Source organism: Miniopterus schreibersii (assembly GCF_964146895.1).
Source record: "Miniopterus schreibersii genome assembly, chromosome: 8".
Classification (NCBI taxonomy): Eukaryota; Metazoa; Chordata; class Mammalia; order Chiroptera; family Miniopteridae; genus Miniopterus; species Miniopterus schreibersii.
Genome location: NC_138109.1, coordinates 18983721 through 18998128, shown reverse-complemented (window position 1 = coordinate 18998128; position 14408 = coordinate 18983721). Strand labels below are relative to the sequence as shown.

Below are 14408 nucleotides of genomic sequence, written 5' to 3'. Positions count from 1 at the left end.
ATTCTCAGTGAGGACTTGCCTAACCACCTACTTAAAATGACAAGTACCTCTTCCATTCTTTAGAATGTCTGTATCTGTCTGTGTTTTCTCAGCTGGATCCTTACACCTAAGAGTGCCTAGCACACAAGGATTTGGTGGTTCCAGCCCCATCCTTGGTTCATTCCATCCCTGGAAGCTCTGTTGTTTAATAGCCATCATCTTACTTTCCAGATGAGGAAACTGAGGCACAGGGATGTAGCAGATGACTTGCCCAAAGACACCCAGGAAGTCCATTTCACTGGGTGATCTTGAACCAACTGTGAAGTTCGTGTCACAGGAGTGACTGTGCTAGGTGATCTTGAACCAGTTGTTGCTCTTGGGTTATGTGGGGCTGTCCCCATGGTTTGCGATGGGCCTGGGTCTGCCTCACTAGGTGACGCCTTGGAGGGCATTCGCTGAGGCCTTCCGGATGCAGCCATGTTTAAGACCCACACAGAGGAAACAAATTGTTCTGCTGCAAAATTGTGTTGCTGGAAGAGAACACAGTCTGGGCTGAGAACCAAGAAATCCTCTCCCCTCTGTGCTCCCTCCTCTCCTTACCCCCCTCCCTACCCCCCCCCCCCCCCCCCCGCCAATTCCCCCATCAAATAATTCCTAATAATGAAGTTAGGATGATTCATTAGTTTTCTGATGAGCATGAATTCATCATCAAAATCTACATATTCCAATCCCCTGATATGTGCTCTCAGATTCCTAACCTGATTAATATGTAAAGTGCTTTATCCGGTGACTTAACAAGAGAAAAACCCAGCTTGGTTTTAGGGGCCCACGTGTCTCCCAGCCTCTGAGGTTCTAGAGTGTGGGAGATGCTGCTGGCTCCACACTGGGAATGGCCAAGTAGCTCATCGGGTTTGGGGACAAAGTGCCAGTAGGCACCTCTGCTATTGGCTGCTCAGGGGAAGTCTCTGGGGTGCCAAGCACTGCAGCCTCAAACCTGCTGTCTCACAACACAGAAAGCCTTGGACGCAAAGCTGTTCAATATTCACAAACCCACAAACTCACCAGGGCTGGGAATAGCCCACACCTATATCTGGGGACCTGGAGGAGATGCACCAGCTTCCTTGTGACCTTTTCTGGAGGGTAGCCAGGGTGCCAAGCCACCTTTCAGCCAAGGCCGTCTATGCCTGGTACCTGCACTGTGTCCCTATGCCTCTTCAGAAGGAAGGCTCAAGTTCAAAAGCAGCCTGGAGGTGCCTTCCACAGCCCCAGCCTCTGGGACTGGCCCTGCTGCTCAGCTCTTGTAGTATATGAGATGCCTTCAATTTCAGATCCAGCCACCCAACCCCTGTCACTCCACCCACCAGACATCCCCGCCCCTCCACCACCAGATTCTGCTGGGGGCCCAGATGGGACCAGTTTTGGTTAATACTTCCTTGGCCTCAGACTGTTGCCTCGTACCCCCAGGTAAGGCTACCCCTGCCTTTCTCAGTCTCCCTCCTCCTGACCCACAAACCCATACCTACACCCACACACCCCACGGAATCTCCCGCCAGGTGACTCCATGCGAGGCTGCATGCCTACAGGGCTCTAGCTGGGCGTGGCTTCAAACCTCAGAGCCAGGATTTGGGCTGGGTGTTTCCTCTCTGAGAGGGCTGTCAGGAATAAGAATCTGTACTGCTTAGGGCTGCTGTGGATTTCACATTAGCACTAAGCAACATGTCTAGCACATAGGTCACACTCAACAGTATTGGAGTCAGTGTTGTTACCCATTCTCACGGCCACTGACTCGGGAGGCCGGAGCTCCCACTTTTCTGATGTGGACATGGAAGCTCAAGGATACTGAGGTTGGGATAACGGCTGAGAGGAGCAAGGCAGCACCTCTTCTCCACAGAAGTACCTGGAGTTTCTCGGGAGGAAAGGATTTGGGACCCTGCGCAAGATGGGTGTTCCCAAGAGGAGACCTGCCCTGCAGGAGATGGGGAGCCAGTCAATGACCCAGACATCCCAACAAGACGAGGCCCCAGCAGAGGAGGGCTGCTGTTTGGCTCATGCGTCTGATACTGGAATCCTTTCCCCACCTGACACTAGGTTTTGTCCTAGTTTGGATTTTCCCAAAAGCAGACCTGAGACAAGGGTTCAAGGGCAAGCGCTTATTGGGAGATGTAGGTAACACCAATAGAGAAGGGCCATCTGATACAGGGATGGGACAGCAGATGATAAAGGGTGTGTGATTGTACCAGCTAACACAGTGGGGGCCTGGGACATGATCCCACAAGGAGACGCCAGGAAACCCATGTCTGCATAACACAGCTCATGGAGTTAGCCCACTGAAAGAATAGGGGGGCTGGGGTATTTCTACACCTGTTCCTGGAAACCACTGAATGAAGGCTACTTCTGGGAGGTTAGCAGTTTCCTAGTCCTTCCAGCCTGTTGTGCCCATGGCCTTCCACAGGGAAAAATGCCTTCAGTCACAGGGGTCCAGATGCTGGCAGGTGGCAGGCAGGCAGCCCCCTCTGAAAGGTCAGGGCACAAACAGCACCTGCTGCAGGTGTAAGTGTATTAACTGGCAGGATGAAGGTGAACCAAGAGAGCTGTAACACTGGGGCCTAGGCGGCTTGGGTGGGAACCAGCTCACTGGACATGACCTTGGGGAAGGAGCTTCTTCCCTTAAGTCTCGAGAAGCCACTGAGACTTGGACAAATCCTCAGAAACCTGTGGAGGGGACAGTGGCAGGTACAGAGGACAGCAGGACTCTGTTATGCCGGGAGCCCATTGCTGTGACACTAAACCTCCTCCTCCCTCACCACTGTCACACAACAGCCTGTGACCTCCCAGGACAGCAGGAGGTGTAGACCCAATGTGAGGGTGTGTTTAGATCTCCCACCCTTCCAGCCAGCAAGCAAGAGGACCACTTCAGGGACCACCATCAACCGCCCCGAGGGTCCTTGGAAAAGGCCAGGCTGCCTGCTAGATCAGCCACTAGCCACTGACATTTGGAAAATCAGGGACACGAAACCAATTTTGTAGTTATGGAATGGTAAGTTCTGTGGATTTAGGTCACATCCACGTGCACACAAGCCAATTATTCACTGGATGGCAAGAGTCTGCTGTCAACACTCAAATATTTTTGGAAGGTTTTCTTTTCCTGGCTGTGCGTTGAGTGAAGTCATGCTTTTTCCTGAAGTTGTAGGCATCAGAGTGAAGTCACAGAGAGCTCGTGGATAGCTGAGTGGCTACGCCCACTGGGGTCTTTATTTAGACTCATCCCTGCATCATTTCTGGAACCATCATGAGAAGTTTCAGAACTCAGCCGGGGGAGAAGGAAAGGGCTCAGAGTTCAAACACATTCATGGCCCATTTATTGTTTTTCCGAAGTACGTGGGTGAAAGCTCCTACCTGCTTTATTTCCACATCCTGCCTCCTCTCCTGTCTGAGATGCCACTAGGAAGAGCTGGGACCTGGAGTCAGATCAGCTGAGCTCCACGGGTAACCTTTGCAGTGTTCCTATCTGCCAGGTGGGCGTTCTGGTGCCAGTAAGGGTGCCCAAGAGGAAAGTGGAACATAACAGATGCTCAGTAAGTGCTACTTGCTCTCCTTCCTTTCTTGTAAGTAATTTTGGTTCTTTCTCTGCTTTAATTTCTCTCCTCCCTTCCTCAGCCATCCGGGCTGTACCAGGCGGAGATGTGACCCAGATGTTCCCATTGATGCGGGGAGTGTAAGGATGATAGCGTGATGACCCACTCATAGCCATACTATACATCATCAGCGTGTTGCACACCTACCGCTGTACCTGGGACACCCCATTAATCGTCTTTAAGGGAGTAGAACGAGCCCTCTCACTGGGCCTGTTCCCTCTCAGCTCCTACGAATGCTCTCAAGCCTGTGCTTGGGGCCCGGGAATGCGGAACCCCACTTTCCTTTTTCCCCTTTTAGTTAAATGTATTGAGGTCACATTGGTTAATAAAATCATATAGGTTTCAACTGTGCAATACTATGATACATCATCTGTATGTTGCATTGTGTACCTGCCACCCAAAGTCAAATCTTCTTCCATCACCATATGTTTGACCCTTTACCCTTTACTGACCCCCAGACCCAAACCCCCTTCCCTCTGATAACCACCGTACTGTCATATGTACCTATGAGCTTTTGTTGGTTCATCTGTTGCTTTCAGTTTTTTATCCCATATATGAGTGAAATCATACGGTTCTTAGCTTTTTCGGTCTGACTCATCTCATTTAGCATGATGTTCCAAGGTCCACCCATGGGGTCGCAAATGGCAGAATTTCATCTTTTCTCATGGCTGAGTGCTCGTCCATGTTGTACGCGCACCACAGCTCCTTTATCCGGTCATCTGTCTAAGGACACTTTGGTCGTCTCCATGTCTTGGCCACCATGAATGATGCTGCAGTAAACTCAGGGGTGCATATATCTTGCAAATACATGTTTTCAAGTTTTTCAGGCAGATGCTCAGAAGAGGAATTACTGGGTCATGTGGTAGCTCTGTTCTTAATTTTTTTGAGGACCCCCCTGCTGTTTTCTGTAGTGTCTGTACCAGTCTACACCCCCACTGGCAGAGAATGAGGGTTCTCTTTCCTCCACAGCCCCTCCGACACCTGGTATTACTTGTCTTGTTGATAACAGCCACTCTAACAGGTGGTATCTCATTTTGATTTGCGTTTCCTAATAGTGAAGCTGGGCATCTTATATATCCATTGGCCATTTGTATGTCTTTTTGGGAGAAGTCTCTGTTTAGCTCCTCTGCCCATTTTTTTTAACTGGATTGTTTGATGTTGAGTTGTATGAGTTCTTTATATATTTTGGATATTAACCACTTTCTGCTTCAGAATCACCCAAAGGGCCTCAGTGAAAAAGAGGGAAAGAGCAATTATTTTACCGAATTGGTTTTCAGCATAAAGGAAACAATTTAAAAAGAAACTGTTAGTTTTTTATTTCTGTTATAAATGTAACACATGGTCATTAAAGGAAATGTAGAAAATAGAGAAATGCTAGATTAAAAAAACACTCTTATACGTGAACATTTTGATGTATTTCCTCTCATTTTTTCTAGGCATGGCTTTGTTTTTAAATTAAAGAGCCGTGTTCTTGGAGTTTATATCCTTTATTCGTTATTTACAAAAGCAATTTATGCTCATTGTGAAAAATTCAAAACATTCCCAAGAGTACGGAATAAAATGTTAAGGTCTGCCATTTGTCAGCCCCCCACTCTAATCCTGCTCCCCTCCCCAAGGCAAACCTCACTGACGTCTGTGTGCAGCTTGTAACCTGTCCCTGCGAATTCAGGCGGAAACGCACGCGCACCCCCCTCGGAGTTGGACATAAACGTGTTATTTGCAGCTTGTTTTTATTCTCTTAAGTGTAGATAGTAGGTATTTTTTTGGTCAGTATCTATATCTGCCCCCTTTTTTTTTTTCTGACAATTGCCCGATACTGCATTTTTTCAGCATTTTAGATGGTGCTACAGTGAACCCGTTCATGCATCCCCCTTGGTGCTCCAGGATAGCTCCCTTAAAGTGGAATTGCCGGGTCAGGGTGTTTCTGTTTGGTTGGCTGGCTGGTGTTTTCATTTCGATTCTGCCAAAGTATACTCCCAAGGAGCAGTGCCGATCTGATGTTTCCATCAGCCATGCATGGGACCAGCTATTTCCCCACATTCTCCTCAAAGTTTTGTTTTTCTCTCTCTCAGTGGGTGAAAAGTATCGCCTCATTCCTTCTATTGTTTGTAGTTGACCATCTTTGCAGGGGTTTATGGTCATTTCTGTTTTCTTTTCTGAATTTCCTATTTATATTCTTTACCCATTTTTTAATTAGGTTGCATGTGTGTTTCCTGTTGATTTTTAGGAACTCTTTGTGTATTTTGAAAATTAACACTGTGTCTGTGTCAGAGTTCATTCAGGCTGTTAGAGCATAAATACCACCGGCCGGCTGGCTCATAAACAACAGAAATCCACCCCACTAAGTTCTGGAGGCTGAGAAGTCCAAGATCAAGGTTCAGGCAGACCCGGCGTCTGGTGAGCTTGCTGGTCCACGGACAGCAGTCTTCTTGCTGTGTCCTCACCGGGCAGAAGGGCAGGGGCCTCACTGGGGTCTTTTCTATGAGGGCTCTAATCCCATTCATGAGGGCTTCACCCTCCTCACCTGACTACATCTCAGAGCCCTGCCTCCAGACACTGTGATACTGGGGCTTAGGGTTCAACATACCAGTTTAGGGGGGACGCAAACGTTCAATAGCAGTCCGTCCTGTACGTGATAAACACTTTCTATCAGTCAGCGACTTGTCTCTTACCCTCGTTCTATTTTTCTCACAGCAGACATTTTACATTTTTATGTGATCAATTCGGTTGATCTTTTCCTTTGTAACTCCGGAGTTTTGTGTCAGCTCAGAACAGCTCCCCACTTGGAGATTATAGAAATAGTCTTCCCCGCTTCTTCAAGAACCCTCGGAGTTTTCTATTTTACAGTTAGTCCTTTAATCTCTCTGTGTTAGATTCTGTGCTGGGCGTGAGATGTAGATCTAACTTTTAGTTCCAAACGAATGATGAATTATCCCCAAACCTGTCCTTTCTGGTTTGAAATGGCCCTTTTATCATAAACTCAGTTCACATCTATTCGAGGTTCCAGGTCTGGATTTTTTCTTCTATTTCACTTATCTATTATTCTATTTGTATGCCAGAATCACATGATTTTAGTTACCAGAGCTTTATGGTAATTTTTGCTTTCTAGTCCAAAAAAAAGCCCTCCCTCATTATTATTTTTAAAACATTTTATTGCCAATTCTTGTACATTTACTTTTCCAGATAAATTTTAGAATACAGTTTTCAGATTTCCCCCAGAAATTCCATTGTGATTTTGGTTGATTTCCCCCAGAAATTCCATTGTGATTTCTGGTTGATTTCCCCCAGAAATTCCATTGTGATTTTGGTTGGAGTGCCACCAAATGCCTTTTTTTTTCCTTTTTTTTTTTTTTTTTGCATAGCTAGTGGAGAGAACTGACATTTTTACAATAGGGAATCTGCTTTTATAGGACCAAGGCATGCCTCTTATTTTTTCAGATTTTTATGTTCTTTAATAAAATGTTACAGTTTTCATCATTTAGGCCTAGTAAATTTCTTCTTAGGTTTATTTCTAGGTAGTTTTATAGTTTTTTATTATTGTTGTGAATAGTATCATTTTGCCCTTGCATTTTCTAATTGTTTGTTGCTGGTAAATAAGAAAGTTATTGATTTTTGTATATTTCTTTTGGAACCAACCATCTTATTGAACTCTCTCATTAGCTCTAATAGTTTTAAAGTTGATTATTTTAGATTTCCTAGGTTAGACAATCATATTAGCTGCAAGTAATGTAATTTCGTTTCTTCCTTTTCAAAGTGTATGCCTTTTTTTTTTTTTGGCTTTTTACATAGCTAGTGCCTCCAGAACTGTATTAAAGAAAAATGATAGGAGATAGGTTCAGCAGTCCCATGATTCCCACATAGAAGAGCCTTAAAGGCAAGCACGGTTTTCACTAAATTCTATAACACAGATCAATAAAAATGACAAAATTGCTAAAGATGTTTTTTGTTCCCCTTTTATATAAGATTGAGAAATTATGTGCTGTTCATATTAAGTAATGTTATTATTTTTTTTAAATCTGGAGTGATTCAGAAGGTACTGAAGGCAACTGGAGGAGGTGGCGCCAAAAAATAGAACCCTAAGTGGCTCTGCAGCACCCTCACTAGATGATGATATGTATAATTTATAATTTCATATCCTGATTATTTTGCACTTATATCATTGGCATTTTCCCTGTTATTATAAACCTTGGCCCCAAAATTTCCCATTAAGTGGATATCTCCCAACTTATTTAACCATCCTTCTTTCTGTTGACATTTAGATCGACTCCAGTCATTCACTTGATAAATATTGCTGTGAAGCGCATTGTTGTGTGGAAAACTTTTTTTTTTTCCTGAATTTATGATTATTTCTTTCGGAGCGATTCCCAGAATGAATATTTTTTAAGACTCTTGATTCTTATTGCCAAATTGCTTTCCGAAAACACTCCATCATTTCACGCTGCCAGCGGCAGTATGGGAATGTCTGAAGAAATGGGACTTTTAAAATTAAAGATTATGAAATATGTTGTAGGGGAAAGAGAGTGGGCTCCAGAGTCAGAAAGTTGGATTTGAATCCTGGTTCCTCTACTGACAGACAGGGTCAGATTTTAAAAAAAAGCTCTCTGACCCTCAGTTTCTCTGTCTGTAAAATTAGTGGCTCCTTCTTTCTGCAGTGATGCTAGAGGCTAGAGAAGAGCAAATAGGGGATGGCACATGGCACAAAGTGGCTATAAACAAATGAAAGTCACCTTCCTTTTATTTGGACTGTCTTCAGGGGTTTTTACTTTCTAACTGATTTTGGAGACTTCCCCTGAAAAGCGTGTCTTAAAACTACGAGAGTGACTTCTGTCTCCACCAAGGCCTGTCTGCCGGGGGAACCTCATCCCTATGGCTGCCGCGGGCCCCAGCTGTAAGCTCCAAGGGCTGTTGTGTGGAAGAACTTCCTACAGGCTTCCCGCCGTGCCCGCTCTGTGGATGGGCCACTCACAGGCCTCGTGAGCCCGGGGACAAGAAAGAGCAGCAGGGCCAGCATTCCCAGTGGCACCAGTTGCCAGGGTTGCCAGGGAGGCCACAGCTCCTCCCCAGTGCGCTGACTGGATTCTCTCTCCTGGCTCTCGCACAGAGCAGCGCAGTTGTCATCCACTTATATATCTTGGTGCCAAGCTCTGTCAGTTCTCCCTTCTAACCATCCTTCCAGTTTGCCCTTTCTGTCTCTGCAGTGCCAGCACCCGCCCTCATCCAGGCGTGGGCACACCGGAACGCTAAAGCAGCCCCCCCCCGGCTCCGCAGTTGCTCCTGCCCAGGCGCTGCCTTCTGGCCCGCCGTGGGCCTTGTAGAAGCCCTTACCTGGCCTTGCCACGTTCCTGCCCAAACCCCGTCACTGGCGGTTGTTGCGCACGGGGCTTGTAGTTCAAACGCTTCACTTAGCACCCAGGGTGCCCTCCGACCGCTGTCACGCCTTAGTTGTGCATCCCACTCACACGTGTTTATCCAAGAAATTTGTTTTAAGTATCAAGGACCTGGTGAGGCGCTGAAGTTGCACAGTCACGCACCGCATAACGACATTCAGTCAACAAAGGGCCACATATGTCACGCTGGTCCCATAAGTTAACAACAGAGCTGAAAAATTCTTATTACCCGGTGACATATAGCTGTCATCACTCACGTGTTTTGGTGATGCTGGTGTAGAAAACCTACTGCACAGCCAGTCATATAAAAGCACAGCACATACAGTTACGTACAGTACATAATACTTGATGATAATAAATGACTATATTACTGCTTTATGTATTTACTATACTTTTATTGTTATTTTTTAAAGTGTACTCTTTCTACTTATAAAAAAAAGTTTGCTGTCAGACAGTAACTGTTACACCAGCGGCAGCCTCATACATCTCCTGTTTACTGTGTCTCCTGGTTGCACCATTTTCTCTTGTGCTTGATTTAATCTTGTGTCGTTTTGTACAGTAACATGCTGTACAGGCTTGTAGCCCAGGAGCAGTAGGCTGTACCATCTTGCTTAGGTGTGCAGTAGGCTAGACCATCCAGGGTTGTGTCCGTGCACTCAGTCTGTGATGTTCGCACAGTGATGAAACTGCCTAACGACGCATTTCTCAGAACATATCCTCATCGTGAAGCAGCACATGTCTGTAACTATGATTTGTTTCAAGCTAACCAGTCTGGAATAAGAATTGCTTTGGCGAATACTTTTGCACTCTTGAGGCACTTGGTGCCATGCTGAGCTCTTTATATGCATAATCTCTCTTAACCCTTTCAATAACCCAATGAGGCAGGTATTATTTTAATTCCCCTTTTTATAGAAAAGGAAACTATGACTCAGAAAGTTAACACAGGGTGCTCTTCATGGTTCTGCTAGGAAATAACCAAGCCAAGTTCTCTGTCGCCAGCGCCCATGCCCTCAGCCACTCAGCAATCCCAATTTCTTTGATGTGTCTTATGCCTGAGAATTCCCGTTAGACTAAACTGTTGGTCTGTCTTCTCTATACACTTATCTTATAGGAAATATGGACATAGGATTCACAATCCTAATTCACAAAATTACAAAACTCACCACTGACCAGAGACCAGCACAAGAACTTGGCAAATTTTCTACCTCCTAAGTGCTCCAGGGCTTAGATTCCTGCCTTGAACCCCAGTTCCCAGCACCCCAACTCCTGCCTCAGGTCGCACCCCATGCCTGGTTAGTCATGGTTTCCCAGGAGGGGCCTCTGCCTTTCTCTCTGGCCATCCACAGCCAGGCCTTGCAGGATGCGTAGTGGGCACTCAATAACTGCACTGAATTAAATTGGATTGGATTGAACCAAACTGAATTCAGAATCAGATATTCCCCAGCAGTGGCTGGGATTTCAGTTTATTGTTGTGCTGATCGTCATGTGGTAGATAGCACTGCCTCCTCCACTGGGGTGTGTGAGGATAGTATATTTTAAGGGGGTTCTGTTCAGATAGGGTAGCGTTTTCCGCATAGACTATTGGAAACAGATCTAAGTTGCTCGTATTCTTTGATTTTGTTTTCTGATAGGTCTCGGAAGTCAGACAATGTGAGCTTAGGAACCTTCTGTGCCACTTTTACTGCTGCAGATCTTGGGAAAATTCCTTTACCTCTCTGAGCCTCTGCTTCCTCATCTGTCTCTGTCCCATGAGGATTTTGTGAGGATTAAAATGAGAAATTGGATGTAAAGCTCTTACTATGCCTTGTGCATAATAAGAACTCACCAGTTTTGACAACAATTATAATGATTGTTCTTCTCTCCCTGTGTCTCCTGTCTGTGCTGCACTGGATGGAGGCGGGGGGTGGCAGAAGGGAAGGGCAGAGGCAGGTAATTGGAAGCATGATCTTTAGAGAGACTGTCAGCCCAGGAACCCTGAAAGGAGGGGGAGTTTCCAGGACTCACTAAGGGCCCCAGCTCCATCTGAGGGTGGGTCTCGAATTGGTTACATTGGCTCCTGTTGTGGCAGGGAAAGGCCTGGGCATTGTGTTGTCCACTGTGTGTCTGATGTGGTCACAGGTGACCCTGTAGGCGAGGGAGGGAGGGAGGGAGGGAGGGAGGGAGGGAGGGAGGGAGGGAGGAAGGAAGGAAGGAAGGAAGGAAGGAAGGAAGGAAGGAAGGAAGGAAGGAAGGAAGGAAGGAAGGAAGGAAGGAAGGAAGGAAGGACCTAGTAGCTCAAGGTATGAGGATTAAGAGAGTTAAGGATGCTGAATCTTTTATTCCTCGTTTAGTCATTTAATTATAAGACAACTGAGAAAACACGCTGTGGCCCCAGAGAGATGAGCACCCCTGATTTCCTTATGGCTGATCGAACAGCGTGCCCAGTGTTGTTTTGTTTGTACCCAGGGCTTTAATGAGGAATCCTCCTTGAATCAACCTTCAGATGACCAGCCAAGTTTTCACAGGTGCCATTCCCCCTAATGCCAGCACTAGACCTGGGTCTACAAAGGTAGATATATTTCATTTCTCTTTGGTCTGAACCTCTCAAGTGGGAAGAGGCATGACAGAGGCAGCTGCAGAGAGATGAAATTACAAGTGTTGTCCATTGAACAGCTCATCTTTTGGAGCAGCTCATTAGAGTCTAATGATTAGGCCATCTTCACCTGAGTGAGTTTCAGTCCTCCAGACTCAATGACCTCTGGTCACCGTTCCCCATGTCCCCACCAAAGTTCTGCCATAGCCCTGTGGATGCCAGTGCCCACATTTGATCCCCAGCCCTCCACTCACAAGCCGTTTAATCTTAGGCAAGTCCCTTAACCTCTTTGAGCCTCATGCCCTGTTGGTGGGATTATAAATTGGCACAGCCTTTTTGGAAGGGAGTTTGATAGTGAGTAAAATGTAAAAGGTGTGTACCACTTTTAGGAACTTATCCTGAGGAAATAGTGAGAGGCTAGTGTAAAAGGATATGTACAAGGATGTTCATTGCAGTGTTGTTTATTAGAGTGGAGAAAAGGAAACAATATATGTTCAACATACTTGGTTCAGTAAACTGGTCCACGTGGCCGATAAAACATGTAGCAGTTAACTTCAAAGAGCATTCAAAGAAATTGGAAAAAATCAGCATACAAAATGAATACATAGTATGAACAAAAATTTTTACATATATATATACGTATATATAGTAGTCATTACAAAAGATAAGAAAAATGTAACACTGTGAGCTCCGAATGGAGTGTTAATGTATTTTTTTTATGTTCTTTTTGTATTCTCTAAAAGTTTTACAACAAGCATATATGTATGACTTTCTGGGTGCAGAAAAATCAGCAAAAATTAAAATACATTTTAATAGCTCCTACCACATACAGGGTGAAGAACAAACTTCTTAACACACGGCTTTCATGACCTGACCCCATCCTAATGCAGCAGCTTCATCTTCCTCCGTGTCTCTCCATCATCGTCAGCTCCCCACACCGTGTGCCATGCTGTGGCCACTCAGAGCTACTTGCACTGCCTGTAAAGACACCATCACTATTCACCCTCTCCCGCCTTTTTCTTCCTGTGCCCTCCACCTGGAATGACCTTCTCCACACTTTTCAAGAACCCATTCAAGTATCCTTACCTCTTCCCTAACAGTTAATTATTTCCTGCTCTTTGCCCCTGTATAATTTTTATATATACTTATGTAGTTACTATTTGGTGTCTTTCATCTCTGTTTTCCCTTTCTTCAAAATTCTGTGGGAACCCCAAGGAGGAAAGACTAACTCTGTCTTGGAGAGTCAGGAAAGGATTCCCAGAGGAGAAGACATTCAGTTGGGTCCTTGAAGAACGACTAGGAGTTTGTTGGCTAGACAAAAGACAGTAGCTACCCCACACAATTCTGGAGCAAGATCTCAGCTGGAAACTTCTTGTATCTACCTCTGTCATAACCCTAATCTCAATGCATAGTGTCCTGTGTGGGGATACGCTCTCCCACAACAAACAGTAGGTCTTTGAGGGCAGAAATGGGCCTTGTTTTCCTCGCAATGTTCAGCACAGTGCCTGGCACATGCTGGCCATCATAAACACATTTTTGTCCCAACATATGAAGGTCTGAAATTACCGATCCAGTAAATTACCTTTCTCCTTGACTTAATGCAAACTGGGAAAAGATCATATTCTTGTCTCCCAGCACTGGTTACAAGTACAGGCTCAGAGACACTGAAAATACTCTATGAATTGTCTGCTGATTTGAATCAAATTGAAGAAGTTGCTCACCTGGTGGGCATTAAGAGGATCTCCTGCAACATTTGGGCTTCATTTGAGTATAAAAATTCCACCAATATGAGCTTTGCTTCCCCTTTAAGAAAACAAACCACAGTTTCAGAATGATGCCTTTAAAGTAAGTCCTATTTGAGTAATGTTTCTCTTGGACTCATAAAATCTTTATGGCCGTGTTTTCTCATCTCATAGACTGTAAGAAGGAAGAGAGAGCCAGAACCACCGAGCTAGAATTGGGGAGTGCAGTATTTTCTACTCGTATGTGGGTCACAAATTAATGTAAATATTTTTTAAATGCAAATCCAATACTGGCTAGACAGGAGCTGAAAAATTCTAGCTCTGTCCAAAGTGCTGAATTTGTGAGCACTGTCTGAGTAAAGAGTAGGTGGTTTGGAAATTATGTATCCATTCTGATAGAGGGTTTGAATGTCTTCAAACATCCTGTAATAGCTATACTGGGGATAAGAACACAAATACTGGCAGAAATAAAACTGATGAACAGCTTCGTGCCCCTCCCACTGCAAAGAGGGAGAGGGAGAGAATAAGTTGGTAGAGCTAAGCTCTCAAGCCAGTTATGCAAAGGAGCACTTGGGAACCATTAATTCAGCACACATTTTTGAGTGCCTACTATATACTAGGCATTATTCTGAGACATTAATTATAAATCACAATCTTCACTAGACCACAGTCAGTGCTTGCTCAACCACTGCCCAGCTTTTCACCTTGGGCAATTTACTTAACCTCTGAAGCCTCAGATTTCTCATTTTAAAATTTGGGATAATAGGATCTCACAAGATTACTGTGCAAATTAAGGTAATGCTTGCAAAGCACTTTGCACCGAATTTAACATATTATAAGCTCTCAACGAATGTTATATGTTAGTGTTTTGTGGGGTACATTATGCTGAGCTCTTTATATCCATTATTTCATTTATGTTCTCATTTACTCCACACCAGTACATAGGATACATAGGTGAAGAAAATGCAGCTCAAAAGAATGGAGCCAGTGAACTTGCCCAAAGCCATACAGTTGGTCAGTAGTGTGGAAAGAACCCAGGGCCAGATCTTTGCACACTAAAAGCCAATGCTCAGAATTACGGTGATGCTGGTTA

General features: G+C 45.0%; 1 protein-coding gene across 1 annotated transcript in view; it reads left to right on the top strand.

Annotated features, from left to right (window-relative positions):
- The window catches only part of CSMD2 (CUB and Sushi multiple domains 2), a gene marked incomplete at its 5' end in the record, with an annotated part of 488286 nt that overhangs the window by 193069 nt on the left and 280809 nt on the right, over positions 1-14408 (top strand). The window lies entirely within an intron of this gene.